Source organism: Mustelus asterias, chromosome 17 (assembly GCF_964213995.1).
Source record: "Mustelus asterias chromosome 17, sMusAst1.hap1.1, whole genome shotgun sequence".
NCBI lineage: Eukaryota > Metazoa > Chordata > Chondrichthyes > Carcharhiniformes > Triakidae > Mustelus > Mustelus asterias.
The window spans coordinates 20,859,045-20,875,125 of record NC_135817.1 but is presented as its reverse complement, the minus strand read 5'-3'; the positions used below and the strand labels follow the sequence as shown (position 1 = coordinate 20,875,125).

At 44.1% G+C, this 16,081-nt stretch overlaps 1 protein-coding gene across 2 annotated transcripts in view; it reads left to right on the top strand.

Moving 5' to 3' along the window:
* Nucleotides 1-16,081, top strand: part of sh3kbp1 (SH3-domain kinase binding protein 1) — a 334,888-nt gene that overhangs the window by 138,686 nt on the left and 180,121 nt on the right. Inside the window, exon 1 of one of the 2 annotated variants that reach the window (XM_078232358.1) lies at nt 1,507-1,583. The exons of the other annotated variant lie outside the window; for it this stretch is intronic. The gene's annotated coding sequence lies outside the window, so the exon portion shown is untranslated. Of the gene's footprint in view, nt 1-1,506; nt 1,584-16,081 lie in introns of those variants that run through there. 2 annotated transcript variants of the gene reach the window in all.

Genomic DNA, 16,081 nt, shown 5'->3' with positions numbered 1-16,081 from the left:
AAATTTATGGGGGTGGGGTAGAACATGGGAGGCCAGTGGGATTAAGTTGATGCAAACGTGGTTTGACATGGTGCATCGGCAAATTGTTGTCCAAGTTCAGAGCGAGACACGATGGGTGAGTGAAATGTTGAAGCTGGTAGAATGTCAGTGGACATGCTGATGGAGTTATTTCCATGGTAATGAGGATCTAGGCAATGTGCAGGAAGAAATCTTGTGAATTTGAGGTCACTAAGATCCAGAAGTGGCGGATAAATATACTTGGCCAAGAATGAACCTTTGACCAGGTTCATTCTTGGCCAGATCTTGGAGCTGAAAAACAAGGAAGCTGGTCACATATTCAACATGGAACAGAGGTGGTGGAAGGAAGGGTTGTAAGATTATCAAAATTAGTTTAAGCAACTGAGGCAGTGCAAACACAACTGCTGAATTGCATTGTGGAGTCTGATGTAGAAATTGAATCTTAATAGTACAATGTAGTACAGGAATTTGGAAGGCGAATTTGAAAAGATCCAATGCTCACCAAGGAATGCAAAAGTTTGTAGTTATGACTAAAATGCACCCAAAAGAGGAACTTAAACAGTAGAAGGCAGGCGAAATGGGGAGAAAGGGCAGCGGATGGCCAAGATTCTGTGCAAACCAGCTGGTGGGGGTATTCGCAGACATCGCTAACCTCTCCTTGCACAGATCTGAGGTTCCTACCTGCTTCAAGAAGTTGATCATCATCCCAGTATCGAAGAAAAGCCAGGCAGCATGCCTTGATGACTATTGCCTGGTGGCTCTAACATCCATCGTTATGAAGTGCTTTGTAAGATTAGTCATGGCACGGATCAGTTCTGACCTCCCAGACTGCCCAGATCCACTACAGTTTGCCTATCGCTTGAACAGGTCCACAGCAGATGCCATCTCCCTGACCCTATGCTCAACCCTGGAACACCTGGATTATACCCTAGCTATGACTAACACTGCATTCTGTACCTTCACCTTTCCTTCTCTATGAACGGTATACTTGGTCTGTATAGCACACAAGAAGCAATACTTGTCACTGTATACTAATACATATGACAATAATAAATCAAATCAATTTGAGTCAGAATAAAGGTGCACAGTAAGGAGCATCGCAAGGAACTGGCCAGAAGTACCTCAAGCCTGAATCATGCATTGGGCAACCACAGTAAAGGTGACAAGTTCCCTTCCCTGACAGACATTATTGAACTATTTTGGTTATTACTACAATTTAATTTGCATCATTTTTGAATCTAGTCCCAAACCATACAAAAAGATTTATTGAGTTCAGTTTCACAACTTGTTGTGCTGAGGTTTGAACTCTCAACCTCTGGATTGTCAATCCAGCACCATAACCAGTATGCCACCATATTAATTAAAATTAACAGTATCTGTTATGCAGTATCACTTGTTGCTGTTTACTGTTCTGTTCCTCCCACTCATCTTCATGGGCCACACCCAGCAGTTGTGGTAATAGACCAGCGTGACGCTGAAATTACATCGAGATTCTCAGTGTAGCCCCTGCTTTTCCAGTATTGGCTGCATGCAAATTGGCTGCTACTTACCCCAACATTACAGCAGTAAGTACACTTTGAAAAGTACTCAGACTGGAGGGTGCTTTGTTTTAGTTTTTTTTTAGTTCCAAGGCATTAGTCTCTGAATGTATTTCTTGCTTTCTTTTGTCAATGTTTTCAATATAGAATGACTCCTGAGATGAAAGTTGATATTGTAAACAAATGGTCTTAAATGCACTGCTACAATCTAACATTTAGTTAAACGTAATCTTACATCAGCTATAATTTTTTTCGGACAGATCTTTGGGAGATGAATTGTGCATAATACAATTTAATTCATGATCTTAAAGATTATGAGTCTGCCCATAATATCCCTAAGCTGTTATTTTTGCAAGCTCAGTTTACACAGAACTGTATTTATAATTTGACGCAATGGCTTTTTTTAGTTTATAGATTCTATTTTTAGCACCCTTAATGTTTCTCTTAAAATGGCACGTATAGAACATTACAGCGCAGTACAGGCCCTTCGGCCCTCGATGTTGCGCCGACCTGTAAAACCAATCTAAAGCCCATCTAACCTACACTGTTCCAATATCGTCCATATGTTTATCCAATGACCATTTAAATGCCCTTAATGTTGGCGAGTCCACTACTGTTGCAGGCAGGGCATTCCACGCCCTTACTACTCTCTGAGTAAAGAGCCTACCTCTGACATCTGTCCTATATCTATCACCCCTCAATTTAAAACTATGTCCCCTCGTGCTAGCCATCACCATCCGAGGAAAAAGGCTCTCACTGTCCGCCCTATCTAATCTTCTGATCGTCTTGTATGCCTCTATTAAGTCACCTCTTAACCTTCTTCTCTCTAATGAAAACAGCCTCGAGTCCCTCAGCCTTTCCTCATAAGACCTTCCCACCATACCAGGCAACATCCTGGTAAATCTCCTCTGCACCCTTTCCAATGCTTCCACATCCTTCCTATAATGCGGCGACCAGAACTGTACGCAATACTCCAAGTGCGGCTGCACCAGAAATCATAGAAACCCTACAGTGCAGAAGGAGGCCATTCGGCCCAATCGAGTCTGCACCGACCACAATCCCACCCAGGCCCTACCCCCACATATTTACCCGCTAATCCCTCTAACCTACGCATCCCAGGACTCTAAGGGGCAATTTTTAACCTGGCCAATCAACCTAACCCGCACATCTTTGGACTGTGGGAGGAAACTGGAGCACCTGGAGGAAACCCACGCAGACACGAGGAGAATGTGCAAACTCCACACAGACAGTGACCCGAGCCGGGAATCGAACCCAGGACCCTGGAGCTGTGAAGCAGCAGTGCTAACCACTGTGCTACCGTGCCGCAGAGTTTTGTACATCTGCAACATGACCTCATGGCTCCGAAATTCAATCCCTCTACCAATAAAAGCTAACACTCCGTACGCCTTCTTAACAACCCTATCAACCTGAGTGCAAACTTTCAGGGATCTATGCACATGGACACCGAGACCTCTCTGCTCATCCACACTACCAAGTATCTTACCATTAGCCCAGTACTCTGTATTCCTGTTACTCCTTCGAAAGTGAATCACCTCACACTTTTCCGCATTAAACTCCATTTGCCATCTCTCAGCCCAGCTCTGCAGCTTATCTATGTCCTTCTGTAACTTGCAACATCCTTCCGCACTGTCCACAACTCCACCGACTTTAGTGTCATCCGCAAATTTACTAATCCATCCTTCTACGCCCTCATCCAGTCCATTTATAAAAATGACAAACAGCAGTGGCCCCAAAACAGATCCTTGCGGTATACCACTAGTAACTGGACGCCAGGATGAACATTTCCCATCAACCACCACCCTCTGTCTTCTTACAGCTAGCCAATTTCTAATCCAAACCACAAAATCACCCTCAATCCCATGCCTCCGTATTTTCTGCAATAGCTTACCGTGGGGAACCTTATCAAACACTTTACTGAAATCCATATACACCACATCAACCGCTTTACCCTCTTCCATTTCTTTGGTCACCTTCTCAAGAACTCAATAAGGTTTGTGAGGCACGACCTACCCTTCACAAAACCGTGTTGACTATCCCGAATCAAATTGTTCCTTTCTAGATGATTATAAATCCTATCTCTTATAATCCTTTCCAAAACTTTTCCCACAACAGAAGTAAGGCTCACTGGTCTATAATTACCAGGGTTGTCTCTACTCCCCTTCTTGAACAAGGGGACAACATTTGCTATCTTCCAGTCTTCTGGCACTATTCCTGTAGACAATGACGACATGAAGATCAAAGCCAAAGGCTCTGCAATCTCCTCCCTAGCCTCCCAGAGAATCCTAGGATAAATCCTATCCGGCCCAGGGGTCTTATCTATTTTCACACTTTCCAGAATTGCTAACACCTCCTCCTTATAAACCTCGATCCCATCTTGTGCAATAGCCTGTATCTCAGTATTCTCCTATAGGTTCTGCAAAAACTGTTCTGCTTTTTATCGGGGGCAGTTTAAGAGTTGGCTTATTTTTATTTCCATCATATCATGTGAAAGCATATCAAGAGGTTGAAGGTTGCCTTGGGTGGCTTTGGAAAACAAGTGGCATTGCATTGGCAGCTCATTTTGTGCCTCATTTGAAGTTGAGTTTTGTTTAAATTAATAAGGAGGTCTTGTGACCTCCCCTACCACTGGAGCAGAAGCTCCGGCTTCAAATCCACCTCCGTGTTCAAATTCAACACCAGAACTTGCTGGCCATGGAAGGAGCATTCACAATGTAGTTCAATGGGGTGATAATCAGTTCAGAAATTGATTTGATTTATTATTGTCATCTTATTAGTATGCAGTGAAAAGTATTGTTTCTTGCGCTATACAGACAAAACATACCGTTCATAGAGAAGAAAAGGAGAGAATGCAGAAGGTAGTGTGACTGTCATAGCTTGGTCAACTTAATGTAAGGTAGGTCCGTTCAAAAGCCTGATGGCAGTAGGGAAGAAGTTGTTCTTGAGTTGGTTGGTCAACAGACTTTCGTAACTTTCTCGACGGAAGAAGGTGGAAGAGTATGTACAAGGTGCATGGGGTCCTTGATTATGCTGGCTGCTTTTCTGAGGCTGCGGGAGGTGTAGACAGGGTCAATGGGTGGGAGGCAGGTTTGCATGATGGACTGGGCTTCGTTCATGACCCTTTGTAGTTGTTTGCTGTCCTGGACAGAGTAGGGACCATACCAAGCTGTGATAGAACCAGAAAGAATGCTTTCTATGGTGTACCAACCAAAAGTTGGTGAGAGTTGGGATGGACTTGCCAAATTTCTTTAGCCTCCTGAGAAAGTAAAGGCATTGGTGGGCTCTCTTAACTATAGTGTCGGCACCCCCTCCCCCCCAAGGGAAAAGCGTGTGCATAAAAGAAATTTCAGTATTGGATGATCTGTATAACAGGCAGATGTGTTGCCATCCAAGGTGAATTTCTAACTGCGTTCTGCGATTGCCAGCATTTTGTGTTATCGAAATCTTAATATTGTTATGGATCAGGTAAGAAACTCCAAAGTGTTTTATGGAGCCCGCCTGGATCATAAGTTTTGCATCTTGAATTTGGCTAGGATAAGCATCAGATGTTTCACTTCAAAGAACAAAGAAAATTACAGCACAGGAACGGGCCCTTCGGCCCTCCAAGCCCGCACTGACCATGCTGCCCGACTTAATTAAAACCCACTACCCTTCCGGGGACTATATCCCTCTATTCCCATCCTATTCATGTATTTGTCAAGACACCCCTTAAAAGGCACAACTGAATCCGCTTCCACTACCTCACCTGGCAACGAGTTCCAGGCACCCACCACCCTCTGTGTAAAAAAAAAAATCTGCCTCGTACATCTCCTTTAAACCTTGCCCCTCGCACCTTAAACCTGCACCCCCTAGTAATTGACTCTTCCACCCTGGGAAAAAGCTTCTGACTATCCACTCTGTCCATGCTTCTCATAATCTTGTGGACTTCTATCAGGTCACCCCGCACCTCCATCGTTCCAGTGAGAACAAACCAAGTTTCTCCAACCTCGCCTCATAGCTAATGCGCTCCACACCAGTCAACATCCTGGTAAATCTTTTCTGTACCCTCTCCAAATCCTCCACATCCTTCTGGTAGTGTGGCAACCAGAATTGAACACTGTATTCCAAGCGCGGCCTAACTAAGGTTCTATAAAGCTGCAACATGACTTGCCAATTTTTAAACTCAATGCCCCGGCCGATGAAGGCAAGCATGCTGTGTGCCGCCTTGACTACCTTCTCCACCTGCATTGCCACTTTCAGTGACCTGTGTACCTGTACACCCAGATCCCTTTGCCTATCAAACTCCTAAGAGTTCTGCCATTTACTGTATATTTCCTATCCGTATTAGACCTTCCAAAATGCATTACCTCACATTTGTCCGGATTAAACTCCATCTGCCATCTCTCCGCCCAAGTTTCCAACTGATCTATATCCTGCTGTATCCTCTGATGGTCCTAATCGCTATCTGCAAATCCACCAACCTTTGTATCGTCCGCAAAGTTACTAATCAAACCAGTTACATTTTCCTCCAAATCATTTATATATTACAAACAGAAAAGGTCCCAGCACTGATCCCTGAGGAACATCACTTGTCACAGCCCTCCATTCAGAAACGCATCCTTCCACTTCTTTGACCGACATGATGTGGAGATGCCGGCGTTGGACTGGGGTAAACACTGTAAGAAGTTTAACAACACCAGGTTAAAGTCCAACAGGTTTATTTGGTAGCAAAAGCCACAAGCTTTCGGAGCCTTAAGATCCTCCTTCAGGTGAGTGGGAATTCTGTTCACAAACAGGGCATATAAAGACACAAACTCAATTTACAGAATAATGGTTGGAATGCGAATACTTACAGCTAATCAAGTCTTAAAGGTACAAACGATGTGAGTGGAGAGAGCATTAAGACAGGTTAAAGAGATGTGTATCGTCTCCAGACAGGACAGCCAGTGAGACTCTGCAAGTCCAGGCAAGCTGTGGGGATTACAGATAGTGCGACATGAACCCAATATCCCGGTTGAGGCCGTCCTCATGTGTGTGGAACTTGGCTATCAGTTTCTGCTCAGCGACTCTGTGCTGTCGTGTGTCGTGAAGGCTGCCTTGCAGAACGCTTACCCGAAGATCAGAGGCCGAATGCCCGTGACCCGGTGACTACTGGGAACCCAGGGAGACCCCTGTAGCCAGCTTAGAAACAGTGCTTGGCCACGTTGATCTCAATAGTTATACATTTGCTCTGGATATTTATAGGAATCCAAATTCGAGCGGGAACATTTGCTCATACATTTTTACAATACTTATAAAGTGGCCTGTCTGGTCAGGAAGTTCCCTGAGAGACTTGTCAATTTGCATCTGTATGGTGTGTGTCCGTGTTAATGGGACTGCCTGTTCTTGCCCCGGTGTTTTAATGTGTTTCCCATTATCCTCTCAATGTGTCCCCTTATCTAAATCGATCTCTACTGTTTTGTGTCTGTATTCTATGCTTGCGAGATTAGGTGTTAATGTCATTTTGTCCTGCTGTGTGTAGGGGGATTTAATCTAATCTTTTATTCTTTTTATCCTAGTTTATTAAGTTTCTCTGCCTGCCTTGGCCATTTTATTCCTGTAATATTTTATTGACAGTCCGGTTATGCCATATAACCCACTCCAGGTCTTGACTCGCAGATATCCCGATCTTCTAGCCAAAGGCCGGTTTAAAATGCAGCTTCGTGCTGTTGCTGGGCAGAATAAGGATCTTTTGTCGGCTTTGAAATTAAAGGTCTCTCAGCTGTGCAGAGGGGGATTTAAACGATTGTCCATTCGGGTGTTCCCTTCTGCATTGTGGGCACGTTATGAATGGTGCCAATCAGTCCAATAAATGAATATGTTTAATGAGGTGAATATTGATGAGATAATAAAAATATGGCTTTTGGAAAATGGCCTACTTCACCAAATAAAACAGGGAGAGAGAGAAAAACACTTCTTGACAGCTTGCTGTCCCTTCTAAAAACTAACGTGCAGCTCAGAACTGAAAATGAAAGAGCTCATGTCACCTAACCTGGCTACCTCCTAACAAAGCAGGGTCATAAAAACTAATCTCAAAGTACTTGAGGCACCCATTTAAGCCACTTAAGGAACAATAAAAGGACACTCGTAGACAGTCCGGCAACAATAATATCAGCTAAGGCTGTGAGCTACAGAGAGCATGATTTTTGTTTTAAAACTCTTAATGGTACAATAACGTCACAATATTGTATAGTTTCTTCAGAGATGTTAGAAAATCCATGATAAACTTATTAGGATAAATGGGGATTATTTTTTCATCTTAAACCCATGCAATATTTTGTACATTATTTAAATCAATTGACTGCTTAATTACTCAAACAACTTGTGTTTGTTAATATTTCAATTTTTAGAGGTATTGCACATCAACATGAAGAACATAACATAAGAAATAGGAGCAGGAGTAGGCCATCTAGCCCCTCGAGCCTGCCCCGCCATTCAATAAGATCATGGCTGATCTGACGTGGATCAGTACCACTTACCCGCCTGATCCCCATAACCCTTAATTCCCTTACCGATCAGGAATCCATCCATCCGCGCTTTAAACATATTCAGCGAGGTAGCCTCCACCACGTCAGCGGGCAGAGAATTCCAGAGATTCACCACCCTCTGGGAGAAGAAGTTCCTCCTCAACTCTGTCTTAAACCGACCCCCCTTTATTTTGAGGCTGTGTCCTCTAGTTTTAACTTCCTTACTAAGTGGAAAGAATCTCTCCGCCTCCACCTTATCCAGCCCCCGCATTATCTTATAAGTCTCCATAAGATCCCCCCTCATCCTTCTAAACTCCAACGAGTACAAACCCAATCTCCTCAGCCTCTCCTCATAATCCAAACCCCTCATCTCCGGTATCAACCTGGTGAACCTTCTCTGCACTCCCTCCAATGCCAATATATCCTTCCTCATATAAGGGGACCAATACTGCACACAGTATTCCAGCTGCGGCCTCACCAATGCCCTATACAGGTGCATCAAGACATCTCTGTTTTTATATTCTATCCCCCTTGCGATATAGACCAACATCCCATTTGCCTTCTTGATCACCAGTTGTACCTGCAGACTGGGCTTTTGCGTCTCATGCACAAGGACCCCCAGGTCCCTTTGCACGGTAGCATGTTTTAATTTGTTTCCATTGAGATAGTAATCCCATTTGTTATTATTTCCTCCAAAGTGTATAACCTCGCATTTCTCAACGTTATACTCCATTTGCCATATCCTCGCCCACTCACTCAGCCTGCCCAAATCTCTCTGCAGGTCTTCTCCGTCCTCCACACGATTCACTTTTCCACTTATCTTTGTGTCGTCTGCAAACTTCGTTACCCTACACTCCGTCCCCTCCTCCAGATCATCTATATAAATGGTAAACAGTTGCGGCCCGAGTACCGATCCCTGCGGCACGCCACTAGTTACCTTCCTCCAACCGGAAAAACACCCATTTATTCCGACTCTTTGCTTCCTGTCGGATAGCCAGTCCCCAATCCACTTTAACACACTACCCCCAACTCCGTGTGCCCTAATCTTCTTCAGCAGCCTTTTATGGGGCACCTTATCAAACGCCTTTTGGAAATCCAAAAACACCGCATCCACCGGTTCTCCTCCATCAACCGCCCTAGTCACATCTTCATAAAAATCCAACATGTTTGTCAAGCACGACTTTCCCCTCATGAATCCATGCTGCGTCTGATTGATCAAACCATTTCTATCCAGATGCCCTGCTATCTCCTCTTTAATATTGGATTCCAGCATTTTCCCTACTACAGACGTTAAGCTGACCGGCCTATAGTTACCCGCCTTTTGTCTCCTTCCTTTTTTAAACAGCGGCGTAACATTAGCCGTTTTCCAATCAACCGGCACTACCCCAGAATGCAACGAGTTTTGATAAATAATCACTAACGCATCCACTATTACCTCTGACATGAAACATGCAGGTTGACAGTAACTGTGGTCGTTGAAATCATCAAAGTACCAAAATAGAAAATAAAACAACTTTTACACGTTAACTGTGCTAAAAAGTATTTGGAAGGCTGTGGACTATATACTTTGGTCTTCTTTGAAAGATAGAATAGTACCAATCTGCTGGACCATTTTTCAGGTTAAAATTAATAGCTAAATGTGTTTATATGAGATAATTACATGGCATCATAAACCCTTGCATCTATAATAAACAGTACTTAAATTATCAGCAAAATAAGATTCTAAACAGTTCCAAGATCTACAAACTGAATGTCAATGAATTGTATGGCAAATATTTCCACAGAACCACATTATTTTTTTGGCGAAAGAATGTAGTCAAAACAGGGAACAAATTCCCCACACACATGTCCAATGTAGATGTTTTTCCTCAATTCATAGTGGGATATTTGGGAGAAATTTGAAGGAGATTATTGGAAAATGAAAAGACAAGCAGAGAACAGAGACATGGAGAAGACTGACCCACATGCTGACGATGAGTTAAGAGACAGTCAAAATTCAGTTTCTTACGCCACTCTAGTAAATGATCAGCAGGTTGAACAAGCTTTTTTTAATGTCTGGAGGTATTTGCTTTGAGCTAAAATGACGTGTAATGGAATTTTGACTGGTGTGGAATTTTTTGGTAGTTCAGTAAAATCTTTTGTCTTTCCATTGATTATCTTACACAAGTTGGCAATTGAAGGATATTATCTCAGTTTCTGGTACCATGAATGTATTATTTCTGATCAGCAGCTAGGCTAAATATTCCTGTGAAGATACTCCAATGAAGATGTGGATGTCTCTGGGCAACTCTGTCATTACAGATGTCTCAACAAATAACTTATTTAAACACAAGTATTTGAAGCCCATTGCTGTAACTCACATTGATAAATGTAGCAGACATTTTTGTTTCTTGAGGTTTGATCGAACTGGAGGTTAGAGCTGGATTTTATGGCTTTTGTGAAAACTTTAAATATGTAGCATTGTATCATTTGTATTGAACAATCATGCACTTGGATATGTTTTCCTTCTGCAAAATATTCTTTACGATTGTATTTTTATCATTATTCTATCAATATTTTCTCATTTTAAATTCCTGTGTTTTCCTTCATAAGGCTTGTTGGTGGTGAAACTGTACTATACAGCTTGATGTTCCCAAGAACTCTATTTTTCCCAAATTGTTGTATTCTTTGCTCTTAAAATATAGTACTTAATCATAAGTAACTCTGCCTAATGTAAAGTATACATTTTCTATAAAATTAAGGGAAAATGGGATTGCAGTATGCCTGCACTTATTTGTCCAATTATCCCTGCTTTTTGTTCCCTCTTTACCTGAAGACCATACTTGATCACGGTGATTCACATGGAGAGGGGCAGGTGATCAGTTTACACTTTTTAACAATTCTGTTTTGATCAAATACTCTGGGCCCAATTTTACCAAAACATCATGCCCGTTTTCGGGCGCGAAATCGCAGTAAAGTTGGGCATCGGGCCTATACCGCGATCTGCACCCGATATTTGGATGCATTTAAATCGACTTAATGAACCGCGTGCCCAACCCTACTGCCAAATCCCACTTTACCGTCTTCTGGCCCGTTCCGCACCCACGCTGTAAGCGACCTGCAAAATAAAAGTCAAGTCGTCGCTGCAGCTTCCAAAGAGTGGGGTCAGAGCCTCCAACAGCTCTCTGACCCAGGTCATCCTCTGGTTGGGGGAGGGGGGCGGAGCCCAGATCATGCTCTGGTCGGGGGGGCGGGACGGGACCCAGATCACCCTCTGGTGGGGGGGGGGGGGGGGTGCCATCCCACAAAACCTTCAGGATGAAGCGATTCCTCGCTAAGAAGATGAAGCAGAACCGGCCGATTCCACAGTGGATCCGCATGAAAACCGGCTACAAGATCAGTACAAGTCCAAGAGGAGACACTGGAGAAGGACCAAGCTGGGCCTGTAAAGGGATACACCATCACTGGCACACTACCAGCCACAGCCATCTCTCCCGCTCTCTTGCCCCTGCAGGGAAGAGTAATCTGTGGCTGGTAGTGTACCAGCGATGGTGTATCCCTTTACAGGCCCAGCTTGGTCCTTCTCCAGTGCCCCCTCTTGGACTTGTACTGATCTTTTTTTCGAACTGCGCATGTGCAGTTCAGAGCTCTGATCAGTCTGCCAGCGCTAAGCCCCGCCCACAGCGCGAATCAGACCGGAGCCGGCAAAACGCGTATGGGCGCGCTGGAAAGAGGATTCCAGGCGCGGATCTATTTGACGCCCGGCTTCGGCACTTAGACTCAAAATGGTAAAATCAGGCCCTCTGTTTAGTATTATTATATATTATGCATGCAAGGATTTCAGACCAACTGATCAATTGTACATTCTCCCAGAAAGCCACTTAATTTGACTAACAAGTTTCCCAGTTCTACACATCTGCTTAAAATTAAATGAAAGATGTGAGTAAAAATATACAAATTCCTTTGCCACCTTTTTGAATTGTTTTACTTTGAAATATGTCGGGATTTTGACAGTTAACTTAATTATTGAATGGAACAAGCTGCATTCTTAAGCTATAGTATATCCTTGGATTAAGCATTTTATACCTATTACTTTAATAATGGAATGCAACTGGAAAAGATGTCTACTGGTGCCCGGGATGAAGAATTGGTCATGTGTAGGGCAAACTCTTGGTAGTTTTTGGGATCTACTTTTCATCTATTAACCTGTATTACAGAAAGGACTAAGCTATCCTTAGTATTTCATGGTGGAACTTGTTTCATTAACCATGGGTTACTTCATTTTAAGTCTGTTACTGCCATGGAGCAAAAACTACTGTGCATGTTACTGGCCTTGATTTACATCAAGAAGTCAATGAGTTTCTTGAATTTGGGTCCATTTGCTGTCTCTTGATTTCTTGTCCAAAGTGCTCTGAGAATTTTGCCAGCTTTAGTAGCTTCCAGTATTTTATGTACAGTACATTCAAATTCTACATTCTTTGATGTGAAGATGCCGTTGGACTGGGTGGGCACAGTAAGAAGTCTCACAGCACTAGGTTAAAATCCAACAGGTTTATTTGAAATCACGAGCTTTCGGAGCGCTGCTCCTTCATCAGGTGAGGTGGAGAGGTAGAATTCCTGCAGTACAGAAGGAGGCCATTCGGCCCATCAAGCCTGCACCAACAACAATCCCGCCTAGGCCCTATCTCCTTAACCCCACATATTTACCCTGCTATTCCCCCTGACACTATGGGGCAATTTAGCATGGCCAATCAACCTAACCTGCACAACTTTGGACTGTGGGAAGAAACCGGAGCACCCGGAGGAAACCCACACAGACATGGGGAGAATGTGCAAACTTCACAGTCACCCGAGGTTGGAATTGAACCCGGGTCTCTGGTGCTATGAGGCAGCAGTGTTGACCACTGTGCCAACGTGCCACCCTTTTCGCAGGTAGGTTTCACAAACACAGCATATATAGACAAAGACGCAATTGCAAGATAATGTTGGAATGCGAGTCTTTACAGGTAATCAAGTCTTTGCAGGTACAGACAGTGCGAGAGGAGAGAGGGATAATTGCAGGTTAAATGGTGTGAATTGTCTCGAGCCAGGACAGTTAGTAAGATTTTGCAAATGGTGGGGGTTACACGTAGTGTGATATAAACCCAAGATCCCAGTTGAGGCCATCCTCATGCATGCAGAACTTGGCTATCAGTTTCTGCTTGGCGACTCTGCGTTGTCATGTGTCTTGAAGGCTGCCTTGGAGAACTCTTACCTGAAGATCGGAGGCTGAATGCCCTTGACGACTGAAGTGTTCCCTGACATCCATTGTCGTGGAGTCTGCATGGTCTCGCCGATTTACCATGCCTTGGGACATCCTCACGATGCTCTACTTTTCCAGCTCCCACCCTAAACACATTAAAGAAGCTGTCCCCTACGGACAAGCCCTCCGTATACACAGTATCTGCTCAGATGAGGAGGAACGCAACAGACATCTACAGACGCTGAAAGACGCCCTTGTAGGAACGGGATATGGCGCTTGACTCACCGATGGGCCACAGCGAAAAATCGCACCGACGACGTCAGAAGACAAACACGGGACATGACTAACAGAGTACCCTTCATCATTCAGTACTTCCCTGGAGCGGAGAAACTACAACATCTTCTTTAGAGCCTTCAACATATCATCGATGAAGACTAACATCTCGCCAAGGCCATCTCCACACTCCCACTACTTGCCTTCAAACAACCACGCAACCTCAGACCATTGTCCCCAGCAAATTACCTAGCCTTCAGGAGAACAGCGACCATGACACCACATAACCCTGCCACTGCAAGACGTGCTGGATTATTAACATGGATACCACATGGATATTACATGTGAGAACACTATCCACCAGGTATACAGTACATATCATGCGACTCGGCCAACATTGCCTGCCTCACACGCTGCAGGAAAGGATGTCCCAAGGCATGGTACATCGGCGAGACAATGGGTGAACGGACAGCGAATGACAATCGCCAGGCAGGAGTATTCCCTTCCAGTCGGGGAACGGTTCAGCAGTCAAGGGCATTCGGCCTCCGATCTTCAGGTAAGCGTTCTCCAAGGCGGCCTTCAAGACACATGACAATGCAAAATCGCCAAACAGAAACTGATAGCCAAGTTTCGCACGCATGAGGATGGCCTCAACTGGGATCTTAGGTTCATGTCACACTATGTGTAACCCCCACCATTTGGCCTGGGCTTGCAAAATCTTACTAACTGTCGTGGCTTGAGACAATTCGCATCTATTTAACCTGTGATTATCCCCCTCTCCACTCGCAATGTCTGTACCTGTAAAGACTGGATTACCTGTAAAGACTTGCATTTCAACCTTAATCTTGCAATTGTGTCTTTGTCTATATATGCCGTGTTTGTGAAACCTACCTCTCCACTCACTTATGAAGGTGCAGCACTCTGAAAACTCATGATTCCAAATAAACCTGTTGGACTTTAGCCTGGTGTTGTGAGACGACTTACTGTACATTCTTTGAAGCAAAGGGCAGCCCTTTTCATCCGCTGATTGATTGAGAAATCTTAATATATCAGAAGGTGTTTTCTCTTCATGCAGCGCACGTCATTGTATATTTTTAGTGTCATTTGGTGTGTCATGATAATGCAAATGGTAGTGGACAGACAAGTAGAGCAGTAGATTCTACAACATCACCATTATTTTCATGTAACCAAGTGAAATGTTATAATGTTTACCTTTCAACTGTTGTAAAGTGGCTACTTAACAATTTATATTTTTCTACGATATTTGTATCTTTCTGAAAATTACTTTTACAACTTGAGCAAGGTATTGTGTATTTCACTGTAAACCCACCTCTACCCATTGGTATTTGAGGATCTCATCTGAGTAACAAATGAACATAAAGTAACATAAACATCAGTAAGGCATTTGACAAAGTCCCACATGGCAGGTTGGTTAAGAAGGTTAAGGCTCATGGGATACAAGGAGAAGTGGCTAGATGGGTGGAGAACTGGCTTGGCCATCTCGGCACTCTACACCAGCATCCCCCACGATGATGGCATTGCTGCAACGGCCTCAGTACTCAATGCCGTCAACTGCCAGTTTCCAGATGCAATTTTACAACTCATCCGCTTCATCCTGGACCACAATATCTTCACCTTCAACAGCCGGCATCTCCACATCTTGGCCATAAGAGACAGAGGGTAGCAGTCGAAGGGTCTTTTTCCGGCTGGAGGTCTGTGACCAGTGGTGTTCCGCAGGGCTCTGTACTGGGACCTCTGCTATTTGTGATATATATAAATGATTTGGAAGAAGGTGTAACTGGCGTTATCAGCAAGTTTGCGGATGACACGAAGATGGCTGGACTTGCGGGTAGCGATGAGCATTGTCGGGCAATACAGCAGGATATAGATAGGCTGGAAAATTGGGCGGAGAGGTGGCAGATGGAATTTAATCCAGATAAATGCGAAGTGATGCATTTTGGAAGAAATAATGTAGGGAGGAGTTATACAATAAATGGCAGAGCCATCAAGAGTATAGAAACACAGGGACCGAGGTGTGCAAGTCCACAAATCCATGAAGGTGGCAACACAGGTGGTGAAGAAGGCATATGGTATGCTTGCCTTTATAGGACGGGGTATAGAGTATAAAAGTTGGAGTCTGATGATGCAGCTGTATAGAACGCTGGTTAGGCCACATTTGGAGTACTGCGTCCAGTTCTGGTCGCCGCACTACCAGAAGGATGTGGAGGCGTTCGAGAGAGTGCAGAGAAGGTTTACCAGGATGTTGCCTGGTATGGAGGGTCTTAGCTATGAGGAGAGATTGGGTAAACTGGGCTTGTTCTCCCTGGAAAGACGGAGAATGAGGGGAGATCTAATAGAGGTGTACAAGATTATGAAGGGGATAGATAGGGTGAACGGTGGGAAGCTTTTTCCCAGATCAGAAGTGACGATCACAAGGGGTCATGGGCTCAAGGTGAGAGGGGCGAGATATAACTCAGATATTAGAGGGATGTTTTTTACACAGGGTGGTGGGGGCCTGGAATGCGCTG